The sequence below is a fragment of the Coffea eugenioides genome, chromosome 10 (genome assembly GCF_003713205.1).
Source record: "Coffea eugenioides isolate CCC68of chromosome 10, Ceug_1.0, whole genome shotgun sequence".
Lineage (NCBI taxonomy): Eukaryota > Viridiplantae > Streptophyta > Magnoliopsida > Gentianales > Rubiaceae > Coffea > Coffea eugenioides.
This window is the reverse complement of record NC_040044.1, coordinates 10,939,870-10,961,070: the sequence shown is the minus strand read 5'-3', so window position 1 is coordinate 10,961,070 and position 21,201 is coordinate 10,939,870. Positions and strand designations below refer to the sequence as shown.

The 21,201-nt window shown below is 37.6% G+C and overlaps 1 pseudogene; it reads left to right on the top strand.

The window, feature by feature from the left end:
* LOC113750421 overlaps nucleotides 1-14,291 on the top strand; it is a 54,178-nt pseudogene extending 39,887 nt beyond the window's left edge.
* Nucleotides 14,292-21,201: the final 6,910 nt, after the last annotated feature.

Here is a 21,201-nt window from a genome sequence, read left to right as displayed (position 1 = left end):
TTTGAACAAATCATCCATTTTATCCAATCCATTTTTGTCAATTCATTCAATTTTAGTTCAATCTAATCATTTTTGAATAAATTCATTTCATCCAATTCATTTGACCAATTTACCCTTTTAGGGATTTGGCCGATTTTTAAAATAAATCATTAACTCCATTTCATCTCTTTGGCCAATTTACCCATTTTTAGGGCGAAATCAAGTTGATTTTGAAGAGATCATCAATTTCATTCAATTCAGTTGACCAAGTCTATCTATTCGATCAATTTTGAATAAATCGTCAATGTTATCCAGCTTACCTATTTTTAGGTAAATCGGTCGATTTTGAATAAATCACCAATTTTATCCATTTGACTCGCTTTTTCCCCTTTAGGGTTCATTGAATAAATTAATCGAGACATGGCAATCCCTTTCACAAATCATTTTATGTGTAGATCAAAGCAAGCAATCCGTTCCGACTTCGTCCTCATGTTTTAGGGCAAATGTCTCTTCTCACTCCAAGTGGCCAAATTTTTCAAATCATTCCTCACACGATCAGTCGATCGGATCCATCAGGTATTGTATAGTGCCTGCTCTGGAGGACTGCATTTTCATGCTAGGCCTACCCTTGGCACAAAAGGGTTCCCCCATAGGACATGCATCCGAATTTTCTGAATATCTACTAACTCTTGTTTTTTCTTTTCTTTTACTTTGTTTTTATTGGAATAACTAAGCGAGGGTTAAATCTAAAGGCAATCTTTCAAAAATTCTCAGGTAATATTTAAATATAGCTTCTCGTCGAAGCCCCATCATAACGCGATCCCGTAGTCAAGCCCAGAGGAGTCGTGTAAACATGAGTTCACAACCGGAACAGTCAGATAGGTCTGCTACTACCGCTCAACCCGAGACTGCAAGTTTGGGGATTCAGTTGACTGAGATGCTTACCAAGTTTGGAGAGATGGCGTCTGAGATGGCCGCCCAAAGGAAGTTGAATGATGAGCTAATTAGCAGCGGAGTTCAACCCGAACCTGTACCCGCCAGACAGCCTGAGCAAGAGCCGTTTGTCCTACCTTCGGCCCATGCCACTGTTACTCCATCATTTCCTATTGCACCCGAAGAAACTTTCACCTATCCCACCACAAATTTGCCATACACTTACCCTCCTCATCCTTCATTTATTCTTACTCACACGCGAGGTCCACCACCCCAAATCACTTCAAATGTACCACCTGAGCCACATACCTTTTATCACCCTGTTGCTGAGCCATTCCTACCAGACCATATTGTTCAAACCAAGGCAGAAATGGGGAAATCTTCTGCTCCCGTTGATATAAAGCTGCTCAAACGCCTTGATCGTTTTGATGAGTTTATGAGGAAGAGTCAGGGGTTGAACAAGCAAGGAGTCCTGGACTACGATGAGCTTTGTCTCTTTCCCAATATGCAATTGCCCGAGGGGTTCAAAACCCCTAAATTTAACAAGTACGATGGGACGGGTAATCCCAAGACACACCTCCGACTATTTGCTAACAAGTTGGGAAAGCCTGTAGACGACGAGAACCTGCCTCTAAGGTTGTTCCCGGAAAGTCTGGAGGGGGATGCCCTCGATTGGTACTCAAATTTGAAGTCCGAAGAAGTAAAAACCTGGATTGACTTGTCCAATGCTTTTGTAAGGCAATATGAGTATAACTGCGAGCTGGCTCCAACACGAAATACGTTGGAAGGAACAAAAAGAAAACCCTCCGAGGATCACAAGACTTATGCCAAGAGATGGAGGAAAATAGCTGCCAAAGTCGAGCCACCAATGACTGAGGACGAAATCATACGCACTTTCATTAAGGCACATGATCCTCCATATTTCGAAGAAATTTTTCGCATGACTGGATGCTCGTTCGCTGCTATTGTCAATAAGTTTGAGGAATTTGATGATTTCGTAAAAGCTGGGAAGATTGTTAATGTCTCTACCCTCAAGTCACAGTTGGATGCTTTGCAAGGTCAGGGGACTAGTGGGAAGAACCCGCAATTCCAAAAGAAAGAGGGGGAAACTGCTTTCACATGGAATCAAAACCCTGTCCCAAGACCCAGACCTCGACAATACCCTACCTACTCAAACCCTTACCCCTACTACTCAAATCCTCGTCCTGTTTACCACACCAATATCACTCATCCTCGACCTCGCCCAAATTATGCCAACCCGCCTACAACCCCTTTCCAAATATCTCAACCAAGCTTTCAACAAGCTCGTCCTCGGCCTCCTTACCACCAAAGATTTTCCCCACCAAATAGACCCACCTACAACTATCCCCGACCCACTGAAACCTACAATCAAAGCCGTACCCGAACCTTCGCCAACCTAGGCAGGCCTTTGGACCAATTGTATGAGCAATTGAAGGTTGCCAACAAAATAGGCGTGATTCCCCCTCCAACTTACCTTCATGGCATGCCTGCTGGGTACAATCCACATGCTATTTGTGCCTATCATTCGGGAGTACCTGGCCACTCAACCGCCGATTGCAGGGCACTTAAGCACAAAGTCCAAGACATGATCGAGGCAGGAGAAATAGTGCTAAGGAAAAGAGGTGAACAAGGGCCGATCATAAGTACAAATCCTTTTCCTGAACACCAGGACACCTTCGAGGCATCCACCTCCAACGACGAAATTTGAAAATCCTGAAGGAGCTTTGCACAATTTGGATGGCCGAGTATCTTCCCTCTCGAAGGGAATTTCGGTAAATCTAGGGGTTGTTATTTACTAAAGTTCACAAAAACCATTTCTTGCATATGTGAATAGCTTCATGAAAACATCTTTCGCAATTAAGTTTTTGTCTTGTTTCCGCTTTGATTAGTTTTTCCATTAAATGCACAATTTGTTTATTTGATTATTGTCCTGAATTTTAATTCTTTTAAATGGCCAAAGATGAAATTATTTGACCCTTTGAATATCACTGTTCTGGATTCCGATAATACCATTCATCCAAAAGTCCCTTCATTAAGAAATCCCTTCATTGAAAAATCCCTTCTTTGAGAAGGTCAGAAATCCCTTCGTTGAAAAATCCCTTCTTTGAGAAGGCCAAAAATCCCTTCATTAAAAATCCTTCATTGAAAAATCCCTTCATTAAGAAAGCTCTTCATTGAAAATCCTTTCGTTAAGAAAGCCTTTCATCAAGAAATCCCTCCTCTGCCAAGTTCTAAGCTGATTGGTTAAAGCAGCGTCACCGACGATTGATTTTGATGGATGAAAAGCAGTTGAATGTCGTATGGCCTGTGTTCATAGCAAAAAGGTCCGCCACCGGTCCTTTAGAGAAGAAGGACAATGAGTTAAAGCGAGATTTGCCAATGCAAGATGAAATCAAAGACGAATTTGGCCTAAACTGGTAAGGCCATTTGTCATTCAAAAAGGTGCTACCAAGTGGAGCACTTATCCTTGAAGAGATGGACGAACAAACAGTCTCTCAACCTATCAACTCAGACATGTGTAAGAAGTTTTATTTCTGATTATGCAAATTTCTTTTGGAAATCATGCAAGGAGCGAAACAAAAGTCAGGCCATCTTCTTTTCCAATCAAAACATTTCATCCCTAGTCATCCCTTTTGAGCTATCAGAACAATAGTTTTTTCGTTTGGCAGCCCCTGAGGATTGCAAGCCCCACACTGGGGCAAATTCATTGTGAACAGAGACGATCCGAAAGAAAAGGTAAAACCCCACACTGGGGCAAATTTATCTTTGAAAGAAAGATGGAAGACAATAAACCCCACACCGGGGCAAATTTAGCTTTGAAGAAAAATGCAAAAAGTGAGGAAAATGCAATGAAAATGCAAGGAGAGAGGATTCAATCGAACTGGGGCAAATTTCCCTCAGTTTCGTTCGAAATTGAAGATGATTTCAAATGATGCAATCTCAGGTTATTTCACCTCTCATAAGAGCAAATTGTTTTCAAGCCTTAACTTTTCTTGACATACCCCACCTGACCCCATTACAAAAGCCCAAAGTCCTGGCTTTCGTCACTTGCAGTATTTCTATTGGAAAGTTTGCTAATCAACTGACAAGTGATGTCCATAATGCCTTCGCCTAAACTTCTAAGGGAAGTGCATTTTACTGATGCCAGAAATCTTCAACTCATACTCCTGAGTCGATCATGGTTGAGCTCTTTCATTTGCGTCTTTAGGTGAAAACCCGAAAGGGCACCTCAAAAGAAAAGAAAAAGAAAAGAAAGAGAAAAACAAAAACAAAACGAAACAAAAAAGGGGGGGCAACCTTGGTAAAAACCCGAAAGGGCACCAAGGTAGGATTTTGCAGCGAGCGAGCACGAGGAAGAACAGCTGGTGATTTGGTTCATTTGGATTTCTCCTCATTTTGTCATACTTCTGTCAATTTTGAATTCCAGAACAAAGATATCCAGAGAATTGAATATGACATTTGTTGGCCAAAACTGTGTCATTTTGTAAAACATTCTTTTGCAAATACATTCTTAGGAAGCTCATTTTTCCAAATTACTTGCATTCATGGCATTTTTGTAGAATTTAAGCACAAATGGTTATGTGTGCATTCTTGTGCATATTTATTCTTTCATGACATGTGAATTTTCTTGCATACTTCATTCTTTATCTTTGAATTTTGGTGAATAACAATCCCCGTGGTTTATTCGAAGCATACTTGGGTTCAGTCATCTTTTGAAAAGGGTTAAGGTTCAACAAAGTCAGTTACGCAGACTTCACAATATGGCAAAGCACATACCTGATCAGTTTGTAAATCGAAAAAGCCTTAGGGTGAAAAATCCAACTCAATCGACTGCCGCAGCAAAAGTTGATAAAGGCGTTGAAAGACTCATGTTTACACGATTCTCAAAGGAAAACGGATCAAGTGATGGTGGCAATTTCTTTGTTTTCTTTTCTCTTTTGCAGAAAAACTGCATACACAGATGAAAGTAATCACACCTCGCACTGGAATCGGTGTCGGAAAGAGTTCTCCGGTGAACAAAGGCAGATTGAAAATGTCGCAAGCAAATTTCATCGAAAAATGCAACAGCATGGCGATACAGAATCAACTCTGGACTCACATTGCAAAAATTCATCATACTGGGGCAAATTAATTTTTCGGAAAGATTTTCAAAAGTCAAAAAGAAAAGCAAAAAGAAAAAAATCATCAATAAAAAAATGAACACAAATTTTATCGCGGCAGGCTCGGGTTTAATCCCACTGACCGATTGTCAAGGCATTTTTATTTTACTCTGCCACTAGCTGTGGGTCAGTCCCACGATCAAAAGCATTTTCGGGTCAGTCCCACGATCAAAAGCATTTTCGGGTCAGTCCCATGATCAAAAGTTTATTCGGGTCAGTCCCACGATCAAAAGCTTATTCGGGTCAGTCCCATGATCAAAAGCATTTTCGGGTCAGTCCCACGATCAAAAGCATTTCGGGTCAGTCCCATGATCAAAAGTTTATTCGGGTCAGTCCCACGATCAAAAGCTTATTCGGGTCAGTCCCACGATCAAAAGCATTTTCGGGTCAGTCCCACGATCAATTTATTCGGCAGATCATCGGGCAGTCCCACGATTCAAAAGCTCGGGTCAGATCCCAGTCCCATGATCAAAAGCTTATTCGGGTCAGTCCCACGATCAAGAGTTTATTCGGGTCAGTCCCATGATCAAAAGCATTTTCGGGTCAGTCCCACGATCAAAAGCATTATTCGGGTTAGTCCCATGATCAAAAGCTTATTCGGGTCAGTCCCATGATCAAAAGCTTATTCGGGTCAGTCCCACGATTCAAAGCTTATGCGGGTCAGTCCCACAACTCAAAGCCTGTTCGGGTCAGTCCCGCGATTCAAAGCTTATTCGGGTCAGTCCCGCGATTAAAACTTGTTCGGGCCAGTCCCATGATTTAAATTTCCTTCTCTAGTCAGTCCCAATTTTAATTTCCTGTCCGGGTCAGTCCCGTTTAAATTTCTGTTCGGGTCAGTCCCGTTTAAATTCTTGTTCGGGTCAGTCCCGCTTTAAATTTCTTGTCTCAGTCAATTCCTTGTTAAATTTTTCTTTCAAAAGAGGTCAGTCCTCATTTTCAAAAAATGGCAGTCGTTCGAGTCGTTCGTGACCGAATGACACAGGTAAGTGTTTGGTGTCTACTTCTTTGTCTCAAGTTTTTCCAAAACTCAGACAAAGAGGGGCAAACTGTAGACACCAAATTTTGGTACGATTTATTTATTTTTGTTCATGCTAGTTTATCTTAGTTATTCTTTTTATTTTCTTTAGTCGTTTACTTGTTTTATTTTTTTATTATTTTTAGTCTTTTTAATGTAGAATTTCAAAAAAAAAAGAAAATATGTTTTAGTTGTTTTAAAATTCAATTTTTGTCTTGGAAAAAGAAAAAAAAGGAAAGGGAAGAAAATTGTTCACAAAATATGTTTATTTCTTTTAAAATTCAATCTTTTGACTTTATTTATTTTTTGGTTAGGTTATTTCGAAAAACAAAAGAAAAGGAAAAAATGAAAATGAAAAATGGAAATTTGCATTTTTTGTTGTTTTTAGTTTATTTTTATCTAATGTTAATTAAGTTGTTTTCATCATTAATTATTATTGTTTTATTATTATCATTTTTGTTGTTTAATTAATTAATTAATTAATTTAAAAAAAAAAATCAAAAATCACAATTCCATTTCTGCCGGACTGCATTCCCTTTTATCCTCTCAAACACTCTACCTCCCGGATCCGCCACTCATTTTCCATTCCACTACCTCAGCTTACAACAACATTTCCCTGCCTTGGTATCATCGACAAGGAGAACCAGAGAGAGAGCCATGCGAGTTGTGAACTGCAACTTCCCTGTTCTGTCCGAGAGTGCGTGAGAGAGGAGATAACCGTGCAAGCTTCATCATTTACTTCATCACTCGAAAGCTGCGGTGTCATTCTTCACCTTCAACCATCCGTGATCAATATAACCACAATCACCACAGCTGCAACTACTGCACTCAGACCAACCATCCTCGCGTGCGTGAGCCAAGCTGAAAGGAGGTCGCACGAGCTGCAACTCCTCCAAGGTTCTGTCTGCAAGCCAGAGTGGAACTAGGAGGAAGCCGTGAGCAAGCTCCATCCCTTTCCGCATCAACAACCGGCTGCAACCCAGTTTCACCCTCCACCAGTCGCAACTAGAAAACCAGAACCATCAAACCTGTGGAAAACCGAGAGCTAAATTATCTTCAATCCAGCCGCAAGTTTGAGCAAGGAAGAGGGAGAGTGGCGGACTGAAATTTCTGGACTGACCGAGAAGGAAGAATTTGCAGCTGCTAGTCGCGTGTTTTAGGCTTCAAGCTAAGGTAATTTCTGGACTTAGATGAATTGTTTATGGGTTGATGAAGCTGTCTATAAGCATGCATGTGAGATTGTGTGGCTAGATGATAGTTTAAGTCACAGAAAAATCTGTTTGAGAAGGAAGTGAAGCTGCCGAGAGCTTGAGCTGGAAGTTTCGGTTTTTAATTTGCTAGTTGTGATGATCTGAGCTTAATTTTGAACTCAACCTGATAGATAGTTCCTTATTTGATGTTGCATGTGAACTACGTGGCCTGAATTTCGGTTGCATGGCTGGAAACTTTAATGGGAGTTGATGGACTGCTGAAACAATTTTTCCAGTTTAGCCGTTGAAGATGTTTTGGAAATTGCAGGGGTATTTTAGCATGAAATTTGTTGGAAAGTGTTTGATTCTCACTTGGTTGTGTGTTTAGCTAACTAAATGCTGGATGATTAAGCCCTGCATGAGATGATTTGGCTGTGTGTAAACCAGAAATTTGAGTGAAACAAAAATCTGCTGCACGCATGTCATCTGCGAATAGTTGAATTAATTCTGGAATTTTGGGGATCAATGTTGCTGGTGTCTGACCCCGTTTTGGACTAGAATTGATAATAACTTCATTTAGTAGCTATGCATGTTACCTTTGAGTACATAACTCAGTGATTTGGCCGAGGAAAACCCGGATAAATGATTGACTAAAGCTGCTGGAATTTTTCCAGTGTAGCCAAGTGAAGAAGAAAAGAATTTTCCAGTTTGCTTTTGCGAATTCTGGGTTCTCATTCATGTTTGGATGTCGGATTCCTGCGTTTTGATCGCTAGAATAGAGTTTGATGCTTGCTTAGAGCTTGGTTCCCTCTGTTTGACATGAAACCCAGAAATTTGCAGCTTAAGAAACCAGCGAAAGAAAAGGAGGTTTCTGCTAAGAATGTATGAACTGCCGAACCTTTTGCCTAGACTTCTCCAGCCTTTGCATGATTTTTCTTCTATGTTTTTGGTTGGTTTGAATGATAAAATGGTTGTTATGAGGCTTGGATTGGTTTTGAATGTTTGTGTCTAAACATACTTGAGCTGGAATTGAATCTTGCTAGCCAAAAGTTTCTTGGAGCTGCAAAAGTTGTCGAATGAAAAGTGCAGCAGAAAACAAGAAAATTCTGAATTTTCTTTGTATGTAGCATTGCCGGAACTTGCAGGATTGCATTTTAGTTATGGGCCTTGTTGCTTAGTTTCATGACATTATTTTGATCAAAAATTGTGTTTTCAGAGCAAGCTGCGTTTGAAATTTGTTTTGGCTGCTGAAATCTTAAGGGCAAAGTGTCGAAAAAATTTGTTTTTCTTTGTGGATAGCATGAAGTTGCATTAGCTTTCATGTCTTTGATTCATGTAACAGGCCACAAGAACCTGGGTTTTATTCATCCAATTTGCTAGTTAAATCTTGTGCAAAATGATTGACGAAGTTGCATGTTTTGATCCAAAGCATCAAGGAAAGTGGCGGCAAAGCTGCAACTGGAAAATTGCAGCACTTTACTCCTTTCTTTGGTTGATATTTCTTGTATCTCTGGTAGCCACCGATCCAGATTTTCTGTTTTAGTCTTGTAATGAAACTGTCACTCGAATTGGTTGATGATTAGGAGTGATGTTTTGTGATTGTTGATGTTTGTTTGGTGATGCATTTGGTTAATAATGAAATACAGCATGTCATATAGGAAAGGAAACCAGAATTGCAGAAGGCCTTCTACGTGATTGCATGGTTTTTGCATGAAAATAACTTCAAAAATTGCACTTTGATCCCCTAAGTTCCCCTTTGCTGCACTATGACCCAATTATGCTTTAATTTCTTGCAATTGAGTCCTAAAATATTTGCAATCTGAACCATGACTTGACTTTTTCATCACTCTTGAACCTTTAAAGTTCTTAAATGTTCTAATTGGGCTCACATGATTGATTAATGTTTGCAATTGGATCCCTTTTACATGATAATTCGCTTCGGTATGTTTTTACGTGAATTGTGGACAAATTTCAATGGATAATTCCCAATGTCATGAAAGCTTAATAATCTTGGAAGAATTCATAGTCTTGGTTTCATTTGATTCAGTTTTTCTTAGATAATTTTGTTATTTAATCATAATAAATAATTTCTGTGATAGTTTTTCTCTTTTTGTGATTTTTGCATTTGATTGTGATGGATTCCATCGTAAGCATTTCAATTTAGCACTCCACTTTAGATTCTTGAGACCTTTTATTTAAGACCGAGTTTTGCTTGCACGTGCATGATCTATTCCATATTTAATTTTCGTTTCATGCTTAATTTCCACTTTTGTGTTTAATGGTTGTTTCATGTGATTATTTGATAATTAAAGTGGTACCTTGACCTTTTTATTATTTTGGAGGGTAATTTAATAATTTCACTTCATTAGAGCATCGATTCAAGGGAGGTACATTCTATCCCTTATTTGCACTTCATTTGACCCTACGTGCTCCTACGTGTTATGTGAATATGCATGTCTATTTCGCTTTCCTTGCCTTTCCTTAATTCCTTGCATTTATTTCATTTATTTTTACTTTTATTTAAGTTGTTCTTTATGGGGTATGTGTACACCTCTTAGCTTGTAATAGATAGGGCTTGGAGAAGCATTTGATGAAGACCTATTGAAGACGTGTGCCTAGCTAGCAAATGTAATAGATTTATTAGTTTGGTTGCTTACCTTTGTTGCTACATGTTAATTTGCTTTATTAGGCCCTTGCATCTAGTCGAGCATGCTAAATGTTATGTGCTATGTGTTTACGAGTGTTTGGCATGTCTACTCGCTTTCCATAGCCTGAATGAATGTGATGGATGAATGTACGTTTCCACTAGTCCAACGCTAGTTGGAATTCATAGAATGGGCTAGTCCAACGCTAGACCCTTAGGGATTTCCCTTCGTTAGTACATGTTTGCATGTTCATTACATGTCATGCATTTTTTTTAGTTTTATCATTTTGCATGCCCCTCGAACCCCTTTTCCCTCCATTTTAGGATTTTTGCATTTTATGCTAGTTATAGGGTTCATTTGCTTGAGGGTCCCCTTAAATATGGGATATAGATGAGTGTGGCTTTTTCTAAGCCTTAGCACGCTAGTTTCGCCTTCTAATCCGAGGGAAAATCCAAGTCAAAAAGTTAGAAGTCAACCCCCGTACCCGACTTGTTGCATTCCCCTAGGGTCATACTTTCATTTTTATCACTTCCATACTCTTTTAATCACATTTTTCTTACATTTCTCAATCCATATTTTTCACTACATCTTTATCATTTATTTACTTTACTTCACAAATGAAATTCAAGTTTCACTTATATATGTACTATTCTATCTTCATTCATTTGCACACAAACACTTTCAAATTGCACACATGCACTTTTTTCTACACTTTGCACACTTACACTCTCATTTGAGTCCTCATTTGCATCATTCATGATTTTCTATGAGGACTTTCCTTATTGGCCGTCACGACTCGTGTGAATGGGACCAAAAGCCTCATAAGAAACATTTCTTAGATTTAGGATTGCATTTCTCATTCATTAGTCAAATCCAATTTGCAATACATACTTTGGGTAGAAAATATAGGAAAATAAGGGTTAAATCACGCAACTAGCCTTGGTTAGGTCGAAGGGGTGCCTTGGATTTTTATCCTTGCCTTCCCCTTCGTCAAATGTGACTCCCGAACCTTTTTCTTTGTTTTACGTGGACTAGGAGTCGTTTAAAAAGGGTTTTCTTACTTTTTTCTTTAAAAAATTCATTTTTTGGGTGACTTGGTACACCCTAACTCTATACCAAGTGGCGACTCCATTTTTCATATAAAAACCCTTTTTGAACTATTTTTCTTGGGTCAAATCGTCGCATTTTCAAAAGTCCCATTTAGACCCATTTTTGTTTTTATCAACAAAATTCATTTTTCCCAAATCAATAAATTCACAAAAAACAATTATTTTATTTTTTCCAAAAAAAGTGGGGCGCGACAGGCATTAAATCCGTAATTGTTTGATTGCCTTAAAATAGTGACAACTGGCATAATTAGGCTCGTGTCAGGTGAATACGCGGGCTAATCTAAAATAACCCTGGTAGTGCGTTATTTGGTTAGAATAGACCTCCTCTAGTACGTAAGCCAATTGGGGAATTAAATCTTATGGGCGTACCTAGAATTATTTCTCAATTAGAGTAGTGATTAACGGGCGTACCTTAATCACCGACACAGTAAGGAGGGATTGACTGTCTTCGCTTGTTTGGCAGTTATAACCTATTTATTAATAAATAATTGGAATTGCTAGTGCATTGATGATCAATTAAGTAAACCATTGCTGAAGTTATTTCTTTGCTAGATTTTTAATTATTATTACCTTGTTTTTTAGTGAATTGTCATTTAATTTTTAGTTGGCTATTTTACTCTTAGTTGAATTGTTTTAATTGCCACTCTTTATAAAAAAACACCATCTGTGTTACTTTGAATTTCTAAAGAGACAAATATCCCCAATCCCTAAGGGTACGACCCTACTTGCCCTGTCTACAAATTCATAATTATTTCTGAAAAAATCATCCTATTCGGGTATAGCGGATCAAGCAAACTCTTCGGGAATAGGGTGAATCAAGTAACCTATTGCACACCTAGAGTCCCTGCTCCAGTATTTGGAATCGGATTTTGGTTACTTTAACTGGCAATTAGGTTTATTTTTATTATTGTACAGGATTTGACAACATGTCATTCCCTGCTCCTTTTCAATCAATGCCTTAGCTAATTGGACTACTTGCCTTTCAAGATTTTAGATGGAAGTTTGTTGCGATCGAGCCATTTGATCCATCTTCTGCATATTCTGCAGCATCATCTCTTTAAAACTTGGCTTTTCTCTTTTGCAGGCAGGAGAGGATATTGAGAGGTCTGCTGCAAATTTTGGAACCTAGGTGGTCCCGAAAGGCTAACTCGATTTCTTCAAGAAAGATTAGGGTGATTCCTCCATGCTTTATTGTACGTATTATAGAAAGGGTCATTTCTCAGCTGCAACTTTTGCCTATCATACACTTTGATAAAATTGACGTCTTCAACCATGGTGCGAGCTCTCTATTATAACAGTTGTAGCTGTGTGCCCAAACATGTGACAATATGCACATAGTTCCTGAGATTGAACTTCCAAATTTAAGAGCAGTTGCGTTTGACCACTCAACTTACCAATCTATGAACCCAAATCTCTTGTAATGCTGATTTCATGGACTTCTACTCTCTTGCCCTGGGTAGCTTTTAGCTGCGAGTCGCTAGATAACAACTCATAGAGATCAACCAAATTCTCAAGGATTTTGTCCCCAATATAACTTCCATCTACTACATGCATCATATTCTAGGTTGTCAATGATCCATCATAGAAGAATTGCACTTGTAATGCCAAAAAATATTGATGATGGGGAGACTAAGAGAGTAGTAACTTGAAAAGCACTCAGGTTTCATGAATTTGCTTTTCTTCCATTTTAGAAAAAGTACAGTTCTTGTTCCTCAGGTCAATGGTCATTTGAGGTGAATAATATTTGGTCATAAAGATGTCGTAAACATCTTTCATTGTTCTCCAGGAGCCTTCAGGTAAATTAAGAGGTTAAGACAATATGGGTTCTCAATTCAATACAAACTCTAAGAATATGTCTATAGTAGTCAAATACAAACATGTAATTAAATCAAAATAAAGGTAAAGAATTTAACTTGGATAAATAATCAAAACTCCTTCACAAAATCCTAATCCTAGATATAAATTAGTTCATCATAATATTAAGAATGAACAAGAATTCATTATTGAAAAAATATAAGACTTAGAATAAAGAGCATGTAAAACCTTCCAATTGACAAAACTCTAAAACCCGCGCTTGATCTCCTTTTTGATTCTTGAATCTCAAAGAAAAATCCTAGAGCTAATATTTAGATAAGTGCTTTCTCACCTAAAAACTTCTTAAGTACACCTATTTATAGTTTCCTAAAATTTCAGTTGAATCCCGAAAGGAATAGGCATGTTAAAGCTGAAGAAAACGAGCCCCATGAAATCTCCCGATCAAGTCCGGCACCGAGAACGACAAGTCCGTTGCCGGACACATGGTGCATATTTGTTTCCATTGCCTTTTTCCTGCCACTTTTGGTTCAAGTTTCACATGCAATTTCCAAGCCAACTCGCATCAAATCAACACGTTTTCCTCCTCGATCTCACTTTTTCCTACAAAAACCACATCTATCCAAGTTACACAAGTTCCCATCCAATTAAAGCACGAAAAGGCACAATTAACCAACAATTTATATGTGTAACATTGCTGAAATCCACACCCTATCAGTAGCAAAATATTTTTCATTTTCTAAGCACAATTTTCGTGTCCTATCATGTTTGCCTTGACATATAAGTTCTCTTTATTATTATTATTATTATTATTATTATTATTCACAACATCGTGCATGATACCTAATAAGACATGCAAAAAGCAATATGGATTTGTTTTGTCACATTATTACATTATTAACAGCTAGTTTTTTTAACGTAATGTTTGTGAACGGAAAGATTTGTAAGTAACAGATGGTTGTGAACACCAATGATTTCTTCTTTCAGGAACTGAACAAACCTGGAGATGCAGCAAATCGACAAGGTTCTAGTGCTACTGCTGTGAATGTCAACGATCTAGCTGGGCTCAACACTTTTGGAGTTAGCTAGCTCATCTTGATTTCGCTCATTATGGCCTAAACCTATCCCACACTCATCCTTGTCCAATCGAGGTCCTATTCATGTTAGAGGGCACTCTTAGTATTGGTTTTGTCACTTCAAATCCACCAAATAACCTAAAAAATCGCCTTTTTACATAAACGTTGAATCCAAAAGATGTTTTCTTGTCCCAAAAAGGTATGATTCACTTCCAATTTAATGTTGGGAAGATCAATGCTATTGACTTTGCTGGTTTCAGTAGCCAAAATCCAGGAGTCAATACTATTGCAAATGCAGTCTTTGGATCAAATCCTCCCATTTCTTCGGATGTTCTCACTAAGGCATTGTAGCTTGACAATAAAGTCATTGACTTACTTGAGGCACAGTTTTCTTGACACAGCACAAAAGGATCCATGGATTTGTTCTAAATTTCTACTAGCATGACTCTTGTACTATGCATGCCCAGGGCAGTGCAAAGATTAATGCGATAAATTCAGAAACCTCTCTTGAGGTTTCTAGCAATTGCACGAAGCTGCCCTCAAATTTCAAAAATTACATCTACTTCTCTTGTTTTTATGGTTTATGTAACAATAAAGGCCCAATAGCATGTACTTTTTCACAAATATCCTAAAAATACCCTTAACAAGGCAAAAAAAAACAAACTTTTAATCTTTAACTTCTTGAACGTGACATACTCTCTAAAGCCAATGGTGTCCAATTGATGTGGACATCAAAACTTGTGCTAAATGGATTATAGAGCCTTTTAGACTTCCATTTATTTAATTCAAATGTAAGGAGGTTTAGGCAAGAAGCTTGGAAGACGTTGGCTTAGCTCGAAAAAGAAAATTAAGTTACTGCCCACAAAAACATTTTGAATAGAAGACTAGTATCAGGTAAGATATGGTCATGTCAGATTACCATAGATTATTGTGATTTTTAGAATTTTTTCTATTTTAATTACTTATTATTTGGCATTAAACTAAATTGTTTATTTAGTTATTGTTTAGTCAATAAATTCCAATCTCGTGTTAAGCCTTAAGCTTAATGGGCCGTTAATTTAGTTGAGTCTAATAGTTTAGTTATTAGATAAGAGAAGTCAGTCTAAATCCAGTTTAGATTTTGGTTTAGGTTAGGGTTTTTACCTATATAAGGGTTTAAACATTATTGTAATAGGGAGTTGAGTTTATGACATTAAACCTTTGAGGTTTTCCCTAAGCTTGTGTGGATTTCCTTGCTTAATTCTAAATATTGATTCACTTTGAACATGTTCTTGAGTGGATTGAGTGTCGTATCAATTTGGTATTCACCCAAATTGTGGCCAGCCTACCCAAATTCCATCCAAATTTCTTCCAAACCTATCCCCTTACGAATTAGGGTTTTCCTGTGGGATTACGGATTTCTTCATCTTCCAACTCTCAATTTCATTTTTCCCTATATCACTGTTACCTTCTTTATCTTCCTCTAGTTTGACAATAAAATCCACAGTCTGCACCTTGTTAATTTGGTAACTTCAATTGGCTAACATTTATAAAGAGTAAAAATATTGAAAAAAAAAGAAGGGGCCTAAAATTTTTATAGTAAGAAAGAGACAAGAAGACAAAAAAAATACAGACAAATTTTGGAGATGGTAAAAAATTGATAATGGTGTGGTTGGTAACAATGGAGTGTGATATTTGGTGAGAGAGAGAATCAGTTATAGAAGAAAAGAGAGAAAATTATGAAAGAATGAGAGATGGGGGGAGAGAGAAAGAGATGAAAATCAGAATATGGTGACAGGTGTCGAGCCTGTACAATAATAAATATCTACTCGAGAAAAATACAATTTTTATATATAGGGTGAGCAGGGTTTGGGAAAATACAATAAATCCTCGGGGACTAGGGAAAATTTGTCTCTTCGAAAGTTCAGATTATTTGGGGGATTTTTTTTTTATAAAAATAGAAATAATTAAACTATCAAATACAATAAAATAAGCAAATGAAAACTAAATGACAATTTATTAAAATGAAATCAATAATAAATAACTGTAGCCAAGAAATAACTTCAGAAATGGTTCACTTAATTAATCATCAATACAAAGATAATTTCATTTATTAACTGATAAATAGGTTATAACTGCTAAACAAGCGATGACAATCAACTTCTCCTTCCTGTATTGGTGATCAAGGTACGACCATTAATCACTGCCCAAATTTAGAAATAACTCTAAGTACGACTTTAGAGTTCAATTTTCCAATTGTCTTACGAATTAGAGAAGCCTTGTTCTAATCAAATAACACGCTACAAGAATTATTTTAAATTAGCCCATATATTCTCCTTACACAAATCCAATCATGCCAGTCAACACTAATTTAAAGTAATTAAACAATTATAGATTTAACTGCTCTAACTGATTTTAGGTTATTAGATTAAATTAAATATCGGACCCTTGATATTCAAATAACATAATAACTATAAGAAATTAAATCAGAGAATATATGAATACCAAAAAGTAAAAGGAATAAATAAAACCAATTCAATCTCACAATTTTGGATGAACCAAATCCTCCGTTGCTTCTTGACTAGAAATAGAAAATTAGTTCATCTCCGTTGAAGAAATCTCAGGTAAAATTGTAGAATCAATGTTTGAGATGAAAATATCTGATTCCAAATAAAAGAAAAGGAATGTCCCAATGTTTCTTGTGGCCAACAAAGAAAAGATACCTATCCTCCTCACTAGTCGCGTCTCTTGAGGCCGAAAAGAAAGAGTCAAAGTCCATACTCTTCTCCCGTGTTTTGTTTCCTATTCTTACTAAAACTACTACTACTAAGTAAATTCAAATTATCCCAACAAACCAAATCCTATCCGAACAAAAAAAGAAAAGTCTTTGTAAAATAGAATAGCATCCCAGTAGAAATGAAATATTGTCCATGCGGTGCGAAATCTAACTCTTGTGACTTCAACTCATGACTGGAATTCACGATACAACTCTTGAACTTTTTAGGATGTACAGAGTTCTAATTTTGACATGACCATGCTGAACAGTAACTTTAGTGAAGAAATCATGCCTTTTAATTTCTTTTTATTCAAATCCCTACAACCAACGATAATTACCAAAAATAAGTAGAATTCACCAATTAACACAATATTTGGTAAAATGAAATAAGAAATAATCATAAAATTAATAATAAAAATGCAACTTATCAATTTCCCTCACACCTATACTATGCTTGTCCTCAGGCATATCCAAACTCAAAAACATAATCAAGGTAGCAAGATTCTACAGCAGTTTATATCAGCACAGACACCCTATTATCTCAACAAGTTCCCCAAAGTCAAAATATACTGAATTTTAACAATCCTTCATAGAGCTTTTAACAAAGGCACTCGTCACTCACAAAAGTGTATAGGCATAATATACTCTCAAATCAATACTATGGAATTACTTTACCATAAGTTTGCTCGTGTATAGTGAATCTAATACCAGAATCCAAGGGACTTAAATAAAGTTGTAATGGGGCTCAGGCCAAGGTAGGATAGAAAGATGGATTAAAAGGTGTAAACTTGTCAAAGAAGATGTCAGAAAGTAACTGCATAAAATCAAATATCAACTTCACATCAGTCCACATGATCAAAGCTTTTCTTACAACCTCCAATAACTCAGCAAGTGAAGGCATGCTCCCGGGCTTTCATCGTGGATCACCAAATGCCACATTATGCCCAAAAACATGTGATAATGTGTCCTTTCTTTTTCTTTTTTTTTTTCGATTAGCATCCACTCTTCACATTTATTTTTTTCAATTGCTAACACTGCTAGAATTCATGCATTGCCTTGTACCATCACAGTAAGTCTTCATACAATTAAATCATGACACTTCTTTGACATAAGGTTCAACGACAAAGTCTAAAACAGGAGGTCTTGGGTAACAATTATGGTGTAAAACAAAGAAAATGTCACAGGGTCAAACATGGCTCACTAATGGTAAACAAAAGATTGGCAGGTCTTTAAGAAAGTCAAAAGAGTTGAAATCCTAAGTACCTTTGTTGTGTTCTAGCATCAAAGTCAACAAAAATGTGGTCTTGACACGTATACCAAAGCAAGTTCTAAAATGATAAATCATATGCAATAACCACTCAACAAACAAAACATAGAGCAAATAAAGATAAGATGCTCAACAACTGGCCTAGTAAACTCACAAAGTGGTTCAAAATTTTCAAATTCAGCATATTCATCAGTTGAAGTCCTTAGCAAGAGAAGTAAGATGCTCAACCAATACAAATTTATCACAGACACTTGCAACGTGATTGTACGAATTCATCATTGTCCATAAAAAGAGAAAAGACAACCAAAAGTAACTAGCCAATATAAAAATATTCACAAGTAAACCTAGCTAGCTATCTTAGATCCTCCCTCACACCAAAATTTGACATTATCCCCAATGAAAAAAATAAAGAACAAAATAAAAAGAAAGAAGACAAAGGCACTTCCCTTTTCGTGGAGGAGGTAATAAACATCTCTACGGCTCGAGAGGAAAAGATGGGTTGAAACCCATGTGACGAAAGAAAGCTACCAAGTTCTACGTCATCCGGATAATATGGAGCTCTAGGCGAGTGAGACGCCCTGTCATCCATTTCATCTCTCCTTGAAGGGTCTAGAACTACTCCTATCCACAAAATGGCAATGGTGGCATCGACGCGGAAGGCCTTGGGTTATCACGAAGCAAATCATCAGCATGCAGGGGATCTTGTTGATGCTTGCCTCGTCGACGAGGAGGTTGAATAGAGGCTAGCGGGGCAAATATATATTCACCAAGAATGCACTCCACAACCCCCATTTTTTCCAAGCAACCTAAATCCAAAGACTCCATAGGACGAGCTAAATATAAATCATGGTTAGCTAAATCTAAAACGCCTAGATTAATTGCCAAATGAGTGATGTATGAACTCCGGATAAGTGGTTTGTTCTTCTTAGGCAAAACCAACTTGAATTGTGTGGCCAAAGATTAACCTTAAAGTTATTCAACATGCACCACAAAAAGAAGTACTTGGGTTTGGCCAAGATACCTGAGTTGTCTCTCTTACTCGAAAAGCTATAGGCAAAAAAAAGCTGAATATATCGCCAAGCAAGGAACTTAAGGAAGGAGCTCTTAGATTGGTTTGGATCATATTGCTTCCTATCAATAGATAACTCTTGCCATAAACCCACGTGTCGAGAAGAAGGGCTTGACATAGTCACAAGTACTATCAATATACTCTCTCGTCTCAGATTGGACTCTATCAATGAAACCAAAGGCAAGATTGAACTCAGTGATCGACTGTCTAAACTCGCTACCCAACAGTTGATACCTAATCACATTGGGGGTGTTGACAGTGAATTCATTGGGTAACTCAAACTCGAATCTGGCATAGAACTCCCTAGTCAACTCAACATGGAATCTGGCATAGAACTTCCTAGTCAACTCAACATAGAATCTGGCATAGAACTCCCTAGTCAACTCAACATAGGTGGAAAATTGAATTTGATTATAGTTACTCCATCCAATAATGGTAAACATCTAATCCACCTCATTGGCAATTTGTAAAGCCTTTAGTGTAGGTTGGTGGATGTACTTACTAGCAATGATGCTCCTCTCACAACAAGTGGCGTATCGGCGTTTATCCTCCTTTCTAGTAAAGTTCAAGTTCCCCCCAAAGTAAACTGGTAAATCTATGTGTATACCTCTATTCCGACCTAACCGAGACTTTTGCCCTAAAGTAGAGGCAACAGAAAATTTAGATTTCCTAATTATGGGCTGTGGTGACGAAGTGTTGGCCTTTTTCTTAGTGATGGGTTTTTTCTTGGCCATTGTCTTTCTTAGTCAATCCCAAGAGATAACCAACCAAAGAGGTAAACCAACCACAAGAAGTATCAATTAACCATGACAATTGGTTTTACAACTGACTGAAAGGAGAGAGACAGGTAACTGCCCAAATTGCTCTCGAAGGAACCAACTATGATTGCTTCAAACCTGAATTGAACGGGTTATCAACTCACACCACAGCAAAGCATCAGCCAAACTTCAACTATGAATAAATGTGGTCCAAGAGTCACAACAAGGAATACTCCATTGTTAATTAACAATCAATAGAGGGCCAAAGTGATGCTACTTGACCCTAATTTAATTTCAGATTACAGGTAGTAGATTACATTGAATTATCTCAAAAATCAATTACTCATGCAACAGGACCAGTCGTCAACTAAATCAACTAATGTATTTAACCAATTACCAATGAAAAATAATTGCTAGCAAGGCAATCAAACTTAGAATAATTTGCAACAGTTTCCTAAATCAGCACCAAAAGAGTGGCAAGAAAACAAAGAAAACTGAACTCACAATCCTGAGACGTTCAGCAAAGTGATGCTAGTTTGACTGTGATGGAAGGAGAGAAAAGAGCAAATGATGGCCAGAAGCAGCGGACAGCAACGAGGAATGACTGACGTTGATCTTGGATCGTGCAGAGCACGTCAATGATGATCGGCGAAAAATGGTAACTACGATTGTCGAGTGGCTAGTCGCGGTGATCGGACAGAAAGGAGCGACGGTGATGATCGGTCAAAGATGATGGTGACGGCAACGATCAACGGATGAGCGAGGGTGTGGCAACAGTCATCAATCAAACGGTAGCAGCGGCAGCTCTGAAGCTGTAGGGTTTGGTTGTGCAATTGGGAAAGGGGGAAGGAAGAAAAAAAAAAGAAAGGGAGAAAGAAAGGGGAAGAAAGAAAAAGAAAGGGAAAAAGGAAAAAAAATTACTCCCTCCGTCCCATTAGAAGCGTCATACTTTCCTTTTTGGTCCATCCCAAAATTAGTGTTACTTACCAATAATGGCAATAAAAACTTTCACCGATTTCCACTGATACCCTTAAATCTTACAACAAGATTCTTATATTTTAGTGGGCCCCAAAGTTCACCTATGAAATAGAGAATTTTCATGTGATGGTGTGTGAGTGTCACATTAGAACCAGCAGGATTCGTGCATTGCACTTTCTCCAAAAGAGCTTGAAAATATATCATGTGTATGGGTCCCACAATCTTATCACCACTCTATCCTACCATCAATGGAGCAACACGTCAAGCTGCATAGCTAATTCAACCAGGGCATTCTTGGAACATGACCCATTACCTTTTGAATTCTGAGCACTATTGAAAAAATGTGGGATTCCCAAAGCACAACAAATTGATCGGGACAGAGGGAATATATGATTTATTTTATTTTTTTCGTTTCGATTTTTTTGTTTCTGAAT